At 39.7% G+C, this 18,496-nt stretch overlaps 1 protein-coding gene and 1 long non-coding RNA gene across 15 annotated transcripts in view; one reads left to right on the top strand and one right to left on the bottom strand.

Annotated features, from left to right (window-relative positions):
• PMCA (plasma membrane calcium-transporting ATPase 3) overlaps nt 1-18,496 on the bottom strand; it is a 126,857-nt gene that overhangs the window by 66,798 nt on the left and 41,563 nt on the right. The window lies entirely within an intron of this gene.
• On the top strand, nt 236-17,646 carry LOC124218843 (uncharacterized). Its single transcript, XR_006883201.2, has 3 exons — nt 236-466; nt 536-606; nt 17,305-17,646. It is a non-coding gene; the product is annotated as an uncharacterized lncRNA (long non-coding RNA).

The following is an 18,496-nucleotide window of genomic DNA, read 5'->3' as shown; positions in this document are numbered from 1 at the left end:
CTTCCATTTTTTTCAAACCCGCATCCTATTTTCATTTTTCATCCCACAGAGCTGTCCGGATTTATCTTTGGCGCCGGTTCCGCACACGTTGCAACTTTTTATTTTACTTTGCGTTATTTTTATTTTTGTTTTTCTCTCCCCCCCTCCCGCCCCACCTCCCACCCAAATCCCTCACCCCGCAGCTTTTCGCGACGTACGGCTGCGTTGGAGTCCGTGAGCCGCCGTTGGCGCGCAAGATAAATCCAAGATGGCCGACGGGCCGGAGCTCGCAAGCGCTCCACGCTTAGTTCACGGGACGACGCCGGCGTTCACTAAATCGATTACTAAAAGCTACGTCACTGGGTCATATTGTACGACTCGGTCGCGTCATATCCGTCACCAATAATTCTTGGATAGGACGCGGTTACACATTTTGAATGGAAGGGGGATTTTTTACCTGAGGACTATTTACGAATAAAGCGTGCAGGTTGATAATTGGATGTAATATTTTTTTTGCTTTGTTTTTCGAATTTATAACGGGTATTTTTTTTTGCAGATAACGGAAAACGATACAAGCTGTTATAAATTTATCCAATCGATCAACACAGTTATTATGCCCTTAAATAGGTAGGTTAAGAATAAACAAACAAACGAAGTGGCAACTAATATACTTGAAAGTCAATCCCGATGTGCTTATTTTCTGCTTCTCGATGAATACCGTAAACACTATTCCCTATCATGGATATTTATTACTTATGTCAGTATTCGCGTATATCGTTATACATTACGTATAACGGTGGTATTGTCCAACCCTCCTGGGGTAATTCAAGCACCCTGTATTATTAATATCTCGAATTGCTGCAGCCCTGGACGTAGGTAGATTCTTGCAGTGCAAAAATACCTCGCTGCTATATAAATAATGATGCCGGTTTGTCATTGCAGCCCATTTTATAGTTTGGTCTGACTTATATGCATGGATTACACTCGGCTTACTTATTCTAATGCTCCAACAACCCTTATCTATAAGATATACCCTTGAGGCCCGACATAGTTTCTCTCGTCGAATTTCCTCGCAGTTGTGAAGTCATTTCACGCTCTCGCTGCACTATTTCAGACGGATAACAGTGTACGGGTGGGGGGTAAAAAACTAAAATGGCCGATTGATAGACGTAACAAAATATCGAATTTTCAAAGACGCGAAAATCTAATCCATAGAAAATTGAAGATATAGAAATTCTAGAATCTGTATTATTATCGAGACGAATTCTGACGATTTTACATTTCGGTATTCTATATTCTGAACTTTATATATTTTTGATTCTCGACATTATGAATTTCCTCATTTTTAAATACTATAAATTCAACCTTCGCTTCATCAAAAATTCGATATCGTGGCCCTCCTACTTTGTATATTTTCACCCCTACCCAAGTGTATTTTGAACCGTAGCCACGTCGTTTTATCCCAGTTTATGAAATTGGTTCGAAGAAGAATCGTCATTATATTGAAAAATTTCGGCGAGCAAATAAGGCGAAAATATTTGTAAGCCAAAATCCTGCAGTGTTTTGATATCTTGCCACTGAAAACATTGATAATGAATAAAAGTCAGCAAAGTTTTCGGCAAAAGTCTTGTTAAATAATCGATAGAATTTGTAAGTTTTGCAGTAAATTTTCAACTTCGAACTTTAGCGATATGGATGTAAAGATCACCAGTCACTGCCACGTATGTCAACCTGTATAATGACGTCTGGTGTGACTAACTGTCGCCAAGATTAGTTATCATACCGGCATAAACTGACCGCAATGAGTAGCAATGGTCTTGCGGTAACGCGTCAATGCACGTATTCATTTCACTTGTCCTTCCTGTTTCGCGATGTATAGGGTACAGTAAACAGTAGATCGACATGAGAATCTGAATCAGAGAATTATTTGAAAATACTTGACATCCAATGCAAAACAATTCAGGATTAATTCTTTCATGTATCACCATTGCTACGGGAATGGAATTTCTAATGATACTTATTAAATTTCAGGTTGTGTATTCTGATATAATTTAAGCTGCACGATTGTCATGATCAGTGCGTAATAGCTGATTAGAATGCCTGGTTTTTTAACAAGCGATCGCCGAATCGAAAAACGTTCGTTATTGATCAAGCAAAACAAAACGGCTGGTATATAATCGTCAGTAAATATTAGCAGATAATGAAAAATATGTATATATATGTGTAATAATAACCAGCGATAAAACGGTAAATTAAACATTAAAAAAAAGGTCAACTTGTAGCAGAGCGATATAAAGTTCAGATAACGTTGACGAAATTAGACGGATTCTATCCAACGCCTGACGTAAACAACGCGCATTGTGAAATCCAAAACCGCGTAGCCTGCTGACGGAGACCGGTATGATTAAAGCCGTTCATGACTGCTGCAAACTACGGAAATGCGAATAAAACTTTTGTTAGCGCGACATGCTTAGGTAACGATGACTTCACGGAGCGTGTTAAAATGATAAACTAATACAACAAGCAAATGCCTTTCGGTTAACAGACACACCAGGTTTGAACAGTGTCAATTTTTATTCGACAATGTTCGTAGCCGGCCGATACGGGATCGACTAATTATACACGGATGAATCAGCCTCGAATACATACAATGTATTATGTAGAGACTAACGTACCGAACTCGGAGAACGTTGCCTATGATGCCTCGAGAGCTAGTAGTTCGGACGGCGTTAGGTCAGCCGACAACGGAGTTCCCTACTTGTGAGCTTTAGCGGGCGAGTTGAACGTGCTCCTTTATTGTTAGCACGTCATATAGGGAATATCACCTTGCAATGTGTCACCTGGTGGAAAAAAATCAAACTAATGCCACCGGGCTGACAGCTGACCGTTGACAATGTTTTTTCGCGTGTGGATCGTAGAACAGGTATATTATTGAATAAGTTTCATCAATTTATGTGACATGAGTAATTTGAAAGACCAAAAATTACGATTTCCCTCCATTAAAAACTAAAAACGTAGGTAATGTGGTGATGAAATGGCGCCGACAACCAGACTCTGACGTCACGAGGACATTTTCCAATACCGACAACTCGCGCTGTTCGACGATTTCCGATCTCTGTGTCCGATGACTTCCGAGTCTGATTCTGCGGACAGAGGACTTAAGAAGGTCGCAGGGGCCGATCTCGCTGGGTAATTTGTATCATACGGTGAAACGGGGGATAAGGAAGAGGAAAAGTAAGAAAGAAACAGGAGAAATAGGGATTCGAGGTGTTTTTATGGTCAAGGTTAATTGCTGGGACGCAACGCTGCCGCAGGCGTGACCCGCTTGTCTGTTGGGAATGAGCTTTGCACGTCGCATCGCCCGGTTGGTTGGAGTTTCCGCTTGATGTGTACTTAAATTTTCTGCAATGCTGGAATTGATGTGCGAATACCGTGGCGCGATGGCGCCGTGCAGCAGCCGTTGTTAATCCTTGAAGGAACGACCGACGCTTGCATTTACTCGGCTTCAGTGCGAATAAAATATCTTAATACATCTAACACGAATTTCCCGGAGTAAGCAGTGTCCGTTCGATAATCATTAAATTCATACCGCAACGTTTGTTTCAGAAAGATACAACTCTTCAAATTTTCTAAACACCATCGCAATCACAGACTTCAAGAATATTTTTTAGTTTCTTTGCTCTATTGAGGAGTTCTTGAAATGTTTTTCTTTTTCATCTTCACTACACGTTTTGCATGTTCATATAGTTTCTTATATTCGTGCATGCAATACGAGGGATTTATCACTTGTGATATCTGCCCAATGATTTTCTGAAAATTTCACGAAATCTCTTGAAACCTTTCGAAGTCTTCTGAAATCCTCTGAAATCTCTGAAAGTTTCGTATGAAAAAATTCTTTGAAATTCCATGAAATCTCTTATAATGTTTCAAATCCTTTGGAATCCGTCAAATCTTTTGAACTTTACTGAAATCTTTTTAAAAAATCCTACGCAATTCCATGAAGTCGCTTGTAATCTTCCGAAGTCCCATAAAATCCTTTGAAATATGACATAATTCCTGAATTCTTTGTAATCTTGGAATCAGGTATGCATCAAATCGACGAGTGATTAACCCTTCGATTCAACAATACTTCGTTTCGAGACAGCTTAACAGCTACGCAAACAAACGTATTGTCTCACTCACGACACTCTGCGTACGAAATTAGAAAGAATGAACTCTGATCCCGAATAGAGATTCGGGTAAAATATGCACAAGGACATAATTGTGCAGTGAAATTTCAGAGAACAATAATGACGTCGTTTTACGCGCGATTATCAGTTTTCTCTTTTTCTAAATTCAAGTCGTTGACCTATCGACGAGTAGTAACGAGATTGTATAAGCTGGTTCAATCGCGGGGTCTGCGGCCCGTTGAGTTACACTTCAGTGGTTCTTAGACTGTTCTTGAACGGTATCTACTCTACTGTTCGATGATAGGGAGTCAGCTACGCTGTCTGGCCAGGCGAGTGAGCGAGAAATAGTCTGACGTAACAGATCCGGTGCTGGGGCCAAGACTAAACATGCATTTCTCATAACAAATAACACTTGGCCGCGAACTCTGTATGGCTGGGGATTAGTAAAACCGCATATCAGCGGATTCCGAACTCGCTGGCGGATTGTTAGAAAACATTTCCATCAGCGAGCGACAATCAGCTAATTGATCCCGGAGCGTAACACGCGGGTATGTGAGCCTCACGATGCCCCCCTGCTTGATGATGATACAAGCTGTAGGAACGGCGCGAAAGAAGATCAAGGTCAATTTGGCACTTCTGCACCATCGTCAGTCCTCGAAGCCCGTCGACTGTGAAAACGCGAGCACCAAGCCCGTAACTGCTCTGAACCACCTTGCGGGATGGATGGCAAATGAAACCGGCAGGGGTAGCCTGACATGTCGTGCAACTTGAAGCCCCACGATGGCCCCTTTGTCTGTCTATCTGACTGACTATAAGTTCGTCTATGTACGATCGACTGCCACTGATACCCTAATCTCATCTTCATTATCCCTCCCTCGACTCTTTCCCTAATGGTTGGGTGTGAGTTCGATCCTGTCTGTAAGTGATCCGCTGTGTTTCGAGAATTCGAGCTTCTTCAATCGGCATTGTGAAGTGGATTCATGGTGTCCAGTGGTCCTTTAAATGTCCTTGAATTTTGCTTGCCCTCCAAAAGTCCTGGAAACTGTCCTTGAATTCATCTAGTGTCCTGGAAATATTCTAGTTTAAATGCCTTTGAATGACTTGGAAATGTCCTTGAATTTGTTACGGATTTTTGGCTGGACGCCATGGAATTACATCATTCCGGGTGAAAACAACTGACCCAAAGATTATTCTTCGGAGAAATTACGTGATACCGATAGTTGCATCTTGACGAGTAAGGCTTAAAATTGAAATGTCAGATAAGGGCGTTTGGACTTTAATCGGAGTCAGTTGACAAAATCGTTGGTTACAGTATTACTCGAGCAGCCTTATTATGCGAATAATCTACATCGGGATGTTTGAGCAACTTTCAGCTTCGAATCCTTGCCGTTCATCGAACGGCGCGCGGCGACTAGAGTGTGAAACAAAAACGGAAGTGACAAATGAATTGAATTACGTAACACGTAACACGAGGAACAGGAAAGAGGACCTGTAGGTACTTTATCCGGCATGACTTCGACTGTTTTCGGCGTACGAATTTCTATGATATTTCGGCGCGTGGGTATAGTCGAGAAGAGGCCTTAAGGGTAGAATATCACCATCGATCGAACCAAGAAGGTTAATATAATTTTCAATGATATAGCAGTGTAATATGTGGCTATGTCTATACACCCGACTACTAATGGCATTATACCACGCGTATAATGAACTTCAGTTAGAATACGAAAGGTTTGAGGCTATTACCTAATGGATGAAGGTATAGTACCTAAAATTCTTCGGCTAATTTCACCGCTCTATGATTATATTTTTTTTTCCCTTATGAGGAACCTACCCAACTCCATTTCCTTTTTCTGTTTCATTGTACTGTCTCCTCTGCTTGTGGAAAACTTCGAGGCAAAACCTCGTGTAATCCTAATTGTGAATATGTTTAAGGAACCCTCGATTTCTTTATACAGATTCTTTTCTACCGTCTAAAAGAGGCGGACCGATGAATTTTTGTCGTTGCATGGAATGGACGCCGACTTGGGTGTTATAAAATCGACTCATTACTTCTGTCGTGAACGCTCGACACATTAGTTGCCATTCTAGATTCCGCATAAAAGATTACAACGCGTTCCTCCCTACTCCTTGACCCATCGCACAAACGTGTTACGCGTGACAATTAGCTCAACGTACATGTAACTATTACCGTTTGTCGGACTGTCGCCAGTTGACGAAGAGCGTTTAAAAAAATATTGACTCAAGCAAAGAGTCTCTTTAATTTCTCTTGTTGTTTAATCACCATAAATACGTTTGACATAAGACTCCTCCGTTTTTGTACAAAATTTTTCACCAATTTTCCGATTTTTTCGAAGGTATATTTTTCCTCGAAAAAATTGTTTGTAGTTTATTTTCCTCGTGGTCTATACCGAAATGTTGAGAGTAACGAGGAAAATATCGATTCTGCGCGAAATTGATATAAACGAGTGAGATAATCGAAAAAAGCTGGTAATAAGTCATGATGAATTCACACGGTTTTAACTGTGTACGCCTGCGTACCGAGCTACAAAGTTAATAATTAATGCCCGAGGTATAGCACATGGAAGGACGTCGGTGGTTAATAATTACGAAACTCGAGATCGTATTTAAACACAACGCTGTTTATAGCCCTCTTCTTTCCCATTCAAGAAACGTCCGCTAGCCTCGCCTGCCAATCTGACTCAATCACCGTTATGGTCTCACCCGATGGCGTCTATTCGGCTGTAAAGTGATTACAGAAAAGAAGGACAGTTGTGTAATTACTTTCGTCAAAATTATTTCTCGATTCTGTCAAGATTCATGATACGTGCGAGTCAGTTTGGCGGATAGAGGGAAATGTTCTGCGCCGCGTTGTTTTTGGCGACATCCAGACGCCTAGGTTAGGTAACGAAACTAGTGGTTTGCAGAGCTCGAACAATAGAATCGTTTGAATTACGAGATATCCCAGCCAAAAGACTTTGCAAACGAGAATATTTACTTTTTCACTTTAATTCTCTTTTCTTTCCGTTTTTTATATATCAAACTTTACATCTTCCTTTGTTTCGCTTCAATTGAAATTGTATTCCATTTCTTGTTCCACTTCGTATGTAGTGTATACGTATATTCCGTAGCTACGAGGACATCGCATCCTTCAGAACTTCCCAATTACGTTACGGAATTTTAATCAAATTCACTTATTCGTCTAAAACGTCATGCACGTATAAATGTATGCGATATAGGTTACGTTCAAATGATCGAATTGAGGTGGAGTATGTACTGGAATTTCATAACTTGTGTTACAATAATTAATACATTTCTACGAAGTATTTATCCACTATCCGTATTCTGTTCTCTGTTTTCAGTTAAGAATCGTTACAGCCGTTTCCCGTATAATTTATTAAGACATTATCGCAATCCTTGAACGACCATTTTAAGTTTTCAGGGTAGAAAGTTGATTCAAGTTGATAAATAATCAGTGTTCATCAATGTGTTTGAAGATTGATGAAAACTCGCAATTCAGTTCACAAATTGATACTGTTTTGAGGGTAATCCCTTTCCATTGATTGTTAATTAACTACCTTTTAGTTTTAGGTAAGTTAGATCGTCGGTTTCAGTTAGGGTTTTAAAAAAGGCGTGCGGACCGTAATGCCAACCCAAAACCTAACAGCTTTAGACAGCCCGGAGCGAAGCTATCGATCTGCTTTCCACGGAGACAAGTTTAATAATCGATTCAACCACACACATCCCTGACATTAATCTTTCCGCAATATTTCCGATATCAACCATCCTAGTGTTACACGCTTGCATACGAGTATCCTAGTATCCAGGGCCACAGCTTCGTTTATTCGGCATCAGGATTGACGTCATATCCGCTGGTTACGTGCAGCGTCGTTATATTAATTAATTACCCCGTGGGAATTCACAGTGTTATATTAAACGATTCGCCCCGCGAAATTTCAACGTAACGCCACGTAATAATCGCGTGTACAATTCTTGCTTGGGTCAGTCGACGAATGGTTTACGTCGTGAATCAAAGGACAGAAAAAGCTGCGTTAGGATAGTTTAAAATTTCTGTGAAAAAATCTCACGACATTTCCAGTGTTTCCTGACATTTGCTCAGTTCTAGTAAGTTACTAAAACTTATATCGTTCAGCTTATTGAATCTGTACAAGTTGGTTTGAGCCAATTTTATTTTTCAAGACGTAAAAAAGTAAATTGATCACTTCGAAAAATCATTTCTAATTCCCATTAAAGAAAACTAATGTCTTCAGTTTTTTCCATAAGCAAAATAAAAATTGCTGACTTTCCACGACACCTTTTAAATTCCCTAATAGTTCTAGGTTTTTCAGATTTTCCAGGTCTGTGGCAACCCTGTGTGTAGTTTACACCCAATTCAGCGATCTATTCGTCGTGTAGATATTCTTTTTCACCAACCATACTTAACGAGTTAGTTCGTTCCGAAATAGAATTCAAATCCTACTTTTTCCAACCTCTTCGGCTGTGTTGCGCGCAGTGATGATCGGGCCTCTAGCAGACGTTTATAATATCAAAGAGAATTACCGACGATATAGGACGTTTAATATTTAGTCTGATTAACCTATTTGATTTACCTATGTGAAGTTGGCAACCCACTAATCGGAAAGGCATTTTATTATATTTTAATCAAATGTACTCGATGTATACCTGATTGTATCACCTTGAATTTCGTTTGTACATTGAGGGGGAAAAAAATATAAGGAAAAGAAAAACTGGTCCGCAACTCACGTTAAGCTAAATATTTTGCGTTGATGCTATTGTAAAAAGCATCGTTTGTAGAGATGTTATTTGACAAAAAAAAAAAACGATTCGATTACAATCGGTTTTTTTTCCCCTCAATTTCCGTAATTTATTTTAATTTTGTTTTCCCAATTTATTTCCTTAATAAGTGAATTAATAAATATAATAGTTGGTACAAATTGGTACACACGATTTCTCGGAGATACAAACGACATTATCGTCGGTACCAATGGGTACAAACGATATAATCGTTGAAACAAACAGGTATAAACGATGTAATCGTTGGTACAAACAGGTACAGACGGTTTCTCGATGGTACAATAAGGTACAAACGATATAATCGTCCGTACCAATGGGTACAAAAGATTTCTCGGTGGTATAATGAAGTACAAACGATTTTACGGTTGTACAGAGAGGTACAAACAATATAATCGTTGGTACAAACGATTTCTCGATGGTGGAATGAGGTACATACGATTGAATCATTGGTACAAACAAATACAAACGATTTCACGGTGAAACAATGAGGCACACACGATATAATCGTTGGTACAAACGATTTTTCGGTGGTAAAACGAGGTACAAACGATTTCTCGGTGGTACAACGAGGTACAAACGATTTCTCGGTGGTACAACGAGGTACAAACGATGTAGTCATTGGTACAAACGGGTACAAACGATTTCCCGGTGGTAGAATGAGGTACATACGATTGAATCATTGGTACAAACGATTTTACGGCGGTACAATGAGGTACAATCTATCTAATCGTTGGTACAAACAATTTCTCGGTGGTGAAAACGATTTCTCGATGGTACAATGCGGTAAAAACGATATAGTCGTTAGTACAAATAAGTACAAGCGATTTCTCGGTGGTACAACAGGGTACGAACGATTTCTCGGTGGTACAACGAGGTACAAACGATATAGTCATTGGTACAAACGGGTACAAACGATTTTCCGGTGGAAGAATGAGGTACATACGATTGAATCATTGGTACAAACGATTTTACGGCGGTACAATGAGGTAGAATCTATCTAATCGTTGGTACAAACAATTTCTCGGTGGTACAACAGGGTACGAACGATTTCTCGGTGGTACAACCATGTACAAACGATTTCTCGGTGGTACAACGAGGTACAAACGATTTCTCGGTGGTACAACGAGGTACAAACGATTTCTCGGTGGTGCAACGAGGTACAAACAATATAGTCATTGGTACAAACGGGTACAAACGATTTCCCGGTGGTAGAATGAGGTACATACGATTGAATCATTGGTACAAACGATTTTACGGTGGTACAACGAGGTACAAACGATTTCTCGGTGGTACAACGAGGTACAAACGATATAGTCGTTGGTACAAACAATTTCTCGATGGTGAAAACGATATGATCGTTGGTACAAACGATTTCTCGATGGTACGATGCGGTACAAACGATGTAGTCATTGGTACAAACGGGTATAAACGATTTCCCGGTGGTAGAATGAGGTACATACGAATGAATCATTGATACAAACGATTTCCCGGTGGTAGAATGAGGTACATACAATTGAATCATGGGTACAAACGGGTACAAACGATTTCTCGGTGGTACAACGAGGTACAAACGATATAGTCGTTGGTACAAACAATTTCTCGGTGGTGAAAACGATATGATCGTTGGTACAAACGATTTCTCGATGGTACGATGCGGTAATAACGATATAATCGTTGGTACAAATAAGTACAAACGATTTCTCGGTGGTACAACAGGGTACGAACGATTTCTTGGTAGTACAATGAGGTACAAACAATATAATTGTTGGTACAAACGGGTACAAAAGATTTCTCGATGGTACAATGCGGTACAAACGACGTAATCGTTGGTACAAATAGGTACAAACGATTTCTCGATGGTACAATGAGGTACAAACGATAGAATCGTCCGTACCAATGGGTACGAACGATTTCTCGGTTATACAATGAGGTACAAGCGATGTAGACGTTGGTACAAACTGGTACAAACGACCCGATAGTACATTGCGGTACAAACGATATAATCGTTGGTACAAACTAGTACAAACGATATAATCGTTGGTACAAATGAGTACAAACTGTATAATCGTTAGTTCATATCGGTACAAACGATGCAGTTGTTAGTACGAACGGGTACAAACGACTGAATCGTTTGTTCAAACGAGTACAAAAGATTTCTCGATGATACAATGCGGTACGAACGACATAATCGTTGGAACAAACAGGTACAAACGATTTCTCGATGTTACAATGAGGTTCAAACGATAGAATCGTCCGTACCAATGGGTACGAACGATTTCTCGGTTATACAATGAGGTACAAGCGATGTAGACGTTGGTACGAATGAGTACAAACTGTATAATCGTTGGTTCATATAGGTACAAACGATGCAGTTGTTCGTACGAACGGGTACAAACGACTGAATCGTTTGTTCAAACGGGTACAAAAGATTTCTCTATGATACAATGCGGCACAAACGACATAATCGTTGGAACAAACAGGTATCAACGATTTCTCGGTGGTACAACGAGGTACAAACGATATAGTCGTTGGTACAAACAATTTCTCGGTGGTGAAAACGATATGATCGTTGGTACAAACGATTTCTCGATGGTACGATGCGGTAAAAACGATATAATCGTTGGTACAAATAAGTACAAACGATTTCTCGGTGGTACAACAGGGTACGAACGATTTCTTGGTAGTACAATGAGGTACAAACAATATAATTGTTGGTACAAACGGGTACAAAAGATTTCTCGATGGTACAATGCGGTACAAGCGATATAATCGTTCGTACCAATGGGTACCACCGATATAATCGTTGGTACAAACGGGTACAAACGATTTGTCGGTGGTGCGATGCGGTACGAACGATACAATCGTCCGCACGAATGGGTACAAACGATGTCATCGTTGATAAAAACAGGTACAAACGATGTCATCATTGATGAAAACAGGTACAAACGATGTAATCATTGTTACAAACAGGTACAAACGATTTCTCGGTGGTGCAATGCGGTGCGAACGATATAATCGTCCGTACTAATGGGTACAAACGATTTCTCGGTTATACAATAAGGTAGAAACGATGTTTACGTTCGCTTATACGGGTACAAACGATTGCTTGGTTATACAATGAGGTACAAACGATGTAGACGTTGGTGCAAACTGATACGAACGATTTCTCAATGGTACAATGATATACAAACGACAAAATTGTCGTTACAAATGGGTACAAACGATATGATCGTTGGAACATACAGGTACAAACGATACATTCGTTGTTACAAACGGGTACAAACGATACATTCGTTGTTACAAACGGGTACAAACGATATAATCGTTGGGACAAACAGGTACCATCGATCTCTCGATGGTGCAATGCGGTACAAACGATGTAGACGTTGGTACAAACGATTTCTCGACAGTACAATGCTGCACAAACGATATAATCGTCGGTACAAATGGGTACAAACGATTTCTCGATGGTGCAATGCGGTACGACTGATGTAATCGTCCGTACCAATGGGTACAAACGATTTCTCGGTCATACAATGAGGTACAGACGATGTATACGTTCGTTTATACGGGTACAAACGATCTCTCGGTTATACAATGAGGTACAAACGATGTAGACGTTGGTGCAAACTGATGCGAACGATTTCTCGATGGTACAATGATATACAAACGGGTACAAACGATATGATCGTTGGAACAAGCTGGTACAAACGATATGATCGTTGGAACAAGCTGGTACAAACGATATATTCGTTATTACAAACAGGTACCATCGATCTCTCGATGGTGCAATGCGGTACAAACGATATAATCGTCCGTACCTATCGGTACATACGATTACTCGTTCGTGCCAACGGGTGCAAACGATTTATTGGTGATAGGAACCGGTACAGACGATTCCTTAGTAGTACAAATGGGCAAAAATTATATAATTGTTAGTGCTTGCGGGTACAAACGATTTCTAGCTGGTGAAAACAATGCTGAATGTTATTTTCGTTGGTACGTCCGGGTGCAAACGAAATTCTGGAAGTTCGAACGAGTACAAACGATCTCTCGATGGCACAAGTAGGTACAAATGATGAGTGTCGATACGAATGATTACAGACGATTTTTCAGTGGTACTGTCAGGTTTTTAGATTCAAGAATCTTCATTAACATATGATTTTTCACATGCGTAATATTATTAGCATCGCCCCTAGGGTCTCTAGAGCATTTTTCATGACCTAGAATACTTTTTTCTTTGATATCTATTTACTTCGCATTTTTGTTCGCTTGTCGGCTGAGTTGTATTATTTTGCTGACATGTTCCAGGACGATACGATGTGGTACGAACGATATATGCATATATACATATATACATGTATAACTTTTTGAGTATAATGATATTTGTCCACAAGTATATCGTTTGTACTCGATTGTCGTGCTAATTTTATCAATTGTACCCGTTTACACCACCGAAAACGGTTTCTACCCGCTTGTACCAACGATTATATCGTTTGTACCCGTTTGCACCAACGATTATATCGTTTGTACCGCATTGTATCATCGAGAAATCTTCTGTACCCCTTTGTACAAACGATTCAGTCGTTTGTACCCGTTTGTACCAACAACTGTATCGTTTGTACCCATATGGACTAACGATTACATCGTTTGTACTCATTTGTACTAGTTTGTTCTAACGATTATATAGTTTGTACCGTATTGTACCAACGATTATATCGTTTGTACATCATTGTACCATCGAGAAATCTTTGATACCTGTTTGTTCCAACGATTATGTCGTTTGTGCCGCATTGTATCATAGAGAAATCTTTTGTACCCGTTTGAACAAACGATTCAGTCGTTTGTACCCGTTCGTACGAACAACTGCATCGTTTGTACCTATATGAACCAACGATTATACAGTTTGTACTCATTCGTACCAACGTCTACATCGCTTGTACCTCATTGTATAACCGAGAAATCGTTCGTACCCATTGGTACGGACGATTCTATCGTTTGTACCTCATTGTAACATCGAGAAATCGTTTGTACCTGTTTGTTCCAACGATTATGTCGTTCGTACCGCATTGTATCATCGAGAAATCTTTTGTACTCGTTTGAACAAACGATTCAGTCGTTTGTACCCGTTCGTACTAACAACTGCATCGTTTGTACCGATATGAACTAACGATTATACAGTTTGTACTCATTTGTACCAACGATTATATCGTTTGTACTAGTTTGTACCAACGATTATATCGTTTGTACCGCATTGTACTATCGGGTCGTTTGTACCAGTTTGTACCAACGTCTACATCGCTTGTACCTCATTGTATAACCGAGAAATCGTTCGTACCCATTGGTACGGACGATTCTATCGTTTGTACTTCATTGTACCATCGAGAAATCGTTTGTACCTATTTGTACCAACGATTACGTCGTTTGTACCGCATTGTATCATCGAGAAATCTTTTGTACCCGTTTGTACAAACCATTCAGTCGTTTGTACCCGTTTGTACTAACAACTGCATCGTTTGTACCCATATGAACCAACGATTATATCGTTTGTACCCATTGGTACGGACGATTCTATCGTTTGTACTTCATTGTACCATCGAGAAATCGTTTGTACCTATTTGTACCAACGATTACGTCGTTTGTACCGCATTGTATCATCGAGAAATCTTTTGTACCCGTTTGTACAAACCATTCAGTTGTTTGTACCCGTTTGTACTAACAACTGCATCGTTTGTACCCATATGAACCAACGATTATATCGTTTGTACTCATTTGTACCAACGATTATATCGTTTGTACATCATTGTACCATCGAGAAATCGTTGGTACCTGTTTGTTCCAACGATTATATCGTTCGTACTGCATTGTATTATCGAGAAATCTTTTGTACCCGTTTGAACAAACGATTCAGTCGTTTGTACCCGTTTGTACTAACAACTGCATCGTTTGTACCTATACGAAGTAACGATTATACAGTTTGTACTCATTTGTACCAACGATTGTATCGTTTGTACTAGTTTGTTTTAACGATTATATCGTTTGTACCGTATTGTACCACCGAGAAATCGTTCGTACCCATTGGTACGGACGATTCCATCGTTTGTACCTCATTGAACCATCGAGAAATCGTTTGTACCTATTTGTCCCAACGATTACGCCGTTTGTACCGCATTGTATCATCAAGAAATCGTTTTTACCCGTTTGTACAAACCATTCAGTCGTTTGTACCCGTTTGTAACAACGAATATATCGATTGTACCAGTTTGTATCAACGATTTTATCGTTTGTACCCGTTTGTATCAACGAATATATCGTTTATACCGCATTGTACCAACGAGAAATTATTTGTACCAGTTTGTACCAACGTCTACATCGTTCGTACCTCATTGTATAACCAAGAAATCGTTAGTACCCGTATAAACGATCGTATACATCGTTTGTACCTCATTGTACCGTGAAGAAATCGTCTGAATCTGTTTGAACCAACGATTATATCGTTCGTACCTCATCTTACTTTCGAGAAATCGTTAGTACCTATTTGCACCAACCATTAAATCGTTTGTACCTCATTGTACAACCGAGAAACCGTCAGTACCCGTTTGTACCAACGATTATATCGTTTATACCTCATTGTACTTTCGAGGAATCGTCTGTACACATTGGTACGGACGATTACATCTTTCGTACCGCATTGCACCATCGAGAAATCGTTTGTACCAGTTTGTACTAACGTCTTTATCGTTCGTACCTTATTGTTTAAACGAGAAATCGTTTGTACCCGTTTGTACCATCGATCATATCGTTTGTACCTTCGTGAAATTGTGTGTACCCATTTGTACCAACGATGATATTGAATTATTCATCAAGGAAATAAATTGGGGAAAAAAAATCAAAATAAATCACGGAAATTGAGGGGAAAAAATCGATTGGAATCGAATTTTAATTTTTTTAGTTATCACAAAGTAACATAGGTACAAACGATGCTCCTTACGCTGTCATCAACGCAAAATATCTAGCTCAACAAGAGTTGCGTACCAATTTTTCTTTCCCCTCAAGGTACAGAAGAAATATAAGGTGGTACAATCAGGTTGACACCGAGTACAATCGATTCAAATATAAAAAAATGCATTTCCGTTTAGTGGGTTGCCAACTTCATATAGGTATCTGATGTCCGGTATAGCTCACTAATTCTATTGCGTTTCATGATACTTCCGTATATATCGTATGAGTCGTAAATTTGTGATTAAATTGCTTGTCGTGGGACATCGTATTGCGAAGAGAGTGAATCAGACGCGATTCACAAGCAGAATCGGTACTCTATAAATCTATCGAGTAATACGACAATATTTCCCACATGCAACTCATTAGATTTTCCAGTTACTCCGTTATAGTTGTATAATAATCGTTCAGGACGTGATAAAAATTACTGTCACTCGAAATTGATCGGTTTTTTGGATCTTGGGAACGAAATTTTTTCCAGTAAATCTTGCAGCCCACAAAGATATGATATTGTCTGATACAATCTCGGGCGATAACTAGATATGACTGATCAGTACGTGAATGGTTGTTTGACGCACTTGACAAGATCTTTATCAATCTCCTGACGTCTTTTTATATCAAATCAGCACTAATTTATCCACCACCAACTTTCCGCTTGACGCAAGTTGTCGGTGTGATTTTCATAACCGAGATCTTGTGATATATTACTACAATTGAGTTTTAACTTTCAAGTACAATTTTAATATCGTATGTATACAACGACATACATATAGGTAATATCACCACATTTTCCGTAAGGATTGAAGCTTAATTTCGTACAACCAAAAATAAATTCTCTTTACATATTAAACAACACACACTCGCAACGCGTTTTCTCCAGTCAAGATTTCTAAGACAGCCCCGTTGTGACATTACAATCTCATTCGGTTAAAGGGGGGCGAGGTTTACCGCTTGGACAGTCTAAAATAATACTTATTTTGAGGAATTTTTTTTTCAATGAAAATGAAAACACATAGAGCAATTTGAATATGAGGGCTTTATTATTCAGTGTCAAGAACATTCTAGGATTTTTTCATTCAATTTAATAAAAAAATGGCAGCATGGCGCTATAAATAGCAAACCACCACGTTATCAATCTGATGCACCACCGCAAAAGCCCTCGAGTTCCGACCGTTCGCTACTTATATGCGCTATGCCGCCATTTTGTCATTAATTCCAATGAAAAAGTTACAAAGTAATCCTGAAACGATAAATAATAAAGCCCTCAAACTTAAATTGCTTAAAGTGGTGTTATTTTCTGTGAAAAAATACTTCACTAAATAGGTATGTTTTTAGACCGTTTAAGCTGTACCCTCCCTAAGGTGACCAGCCATCAGCCGAGGATGAATATCGATCGTTGTCGGTTACGAGGGGCAGAATTGAACGTGAGGAAAAGACGCAATTTCGAACGATTCAAATACTCATCACGGCATGTAAGATACGACGACATTCGGTGCAGTTACTCGATACGCTACATGGTGAACGTCGGATCTAAGTGATTCACCAGAGCATCCAGTGACGCAGTTTGACTGACGTAAACTGGGGCTTATCGTTGACTACAGAGCATCGAAAGTGGTCCAGAAAAGCCAGAGACCAACAGTGAACGACGGCGAGGAGATTAGATAAGCCAGCTCACTGCATATACTTGATTGATGATAAGCGGAGTAGTGAACGCCCGTTTTTAGATCTAACTGAAAAATGTTCAATCGCCAATAATAAATCGTCACTAGTTATCAGTTTGTCCTGCTTTCACCTTTCCATCCGCTGCTTTCTTCCGGTGTAATTTGAGATCGACTTCGAGTCTTCTATGTCTATTCTTATACAGGTGTGAATGAAACAACGCTCTCAAAGTCGCTCGAGTTACTGGATTAGCGGGTGGTTGAAAAGGGGGTTATGAGACGAAGAGAGCTCTCGAGAGATTTTCAACTTTCTTTGAAATCGGAGAGCTAGCCGGCCGGGCTCTGTCTGGCGACTGTTTGCAGTCTTCTTCAGCTCATTTCTCGCATTTCCTGCTCGTAATTTTCTTCTCTTCCGTTCGATCTGCCCTAGCGAAACAATTTCCAATATTCCAACAACGTCAAACTGGTGAAATTATGACATGGTGTGCGATCGACGTTTGAAAACATATATCCCGCAAAAACCCGTTATTAGTGAACTGTCCAATGCAAATGAAATGCTCTTCAGTTATACCACAATCTCATCAAATCGACCACCTAATACATGCTAAAGCTTTTCCAACACTCCATTCAAGCCTAGCGTACACCGCCATTTTGGCCACATCCGTCATGTGCCAGGCAAACTCTGGTCTTCGATAATTCTTACTCGTCAACATGGAACAAGTGACCTTCACTGCATTAAGGAAGTTGAGATTCATGATCATCGCGGATGGGGAAAATAATCTTTAAATGACTAAGCATTTCACGTGCTTCATACCAATTGCGTGGCATGTTACATAAAGTTTTGCGATCTGTATAAAGGTGCGCCTCTTGTGCATCCTG

This window comes from Neodiprion pinetum, chromosome 5 (assembly GCF_021155775.2).
Source record: "Neodiprion pinetum isolate iyNeoPine1 chromosome 5, iyNeoPine1.2, whole genome shotgun sequence".
Taxonomy (NCBI): domain Eukaryota; kingdom Metazoa; phylum Arthropoda; class Insecta; order Hymenoptera; family Diprionidae; genus Neodiprion; species Neodiprion pinetum.
The sequence above is the reverse complement of the archived record's forward strand: the minus strand, read 5'-3'. Positions and strand labels throughout refer to the sequence as shown.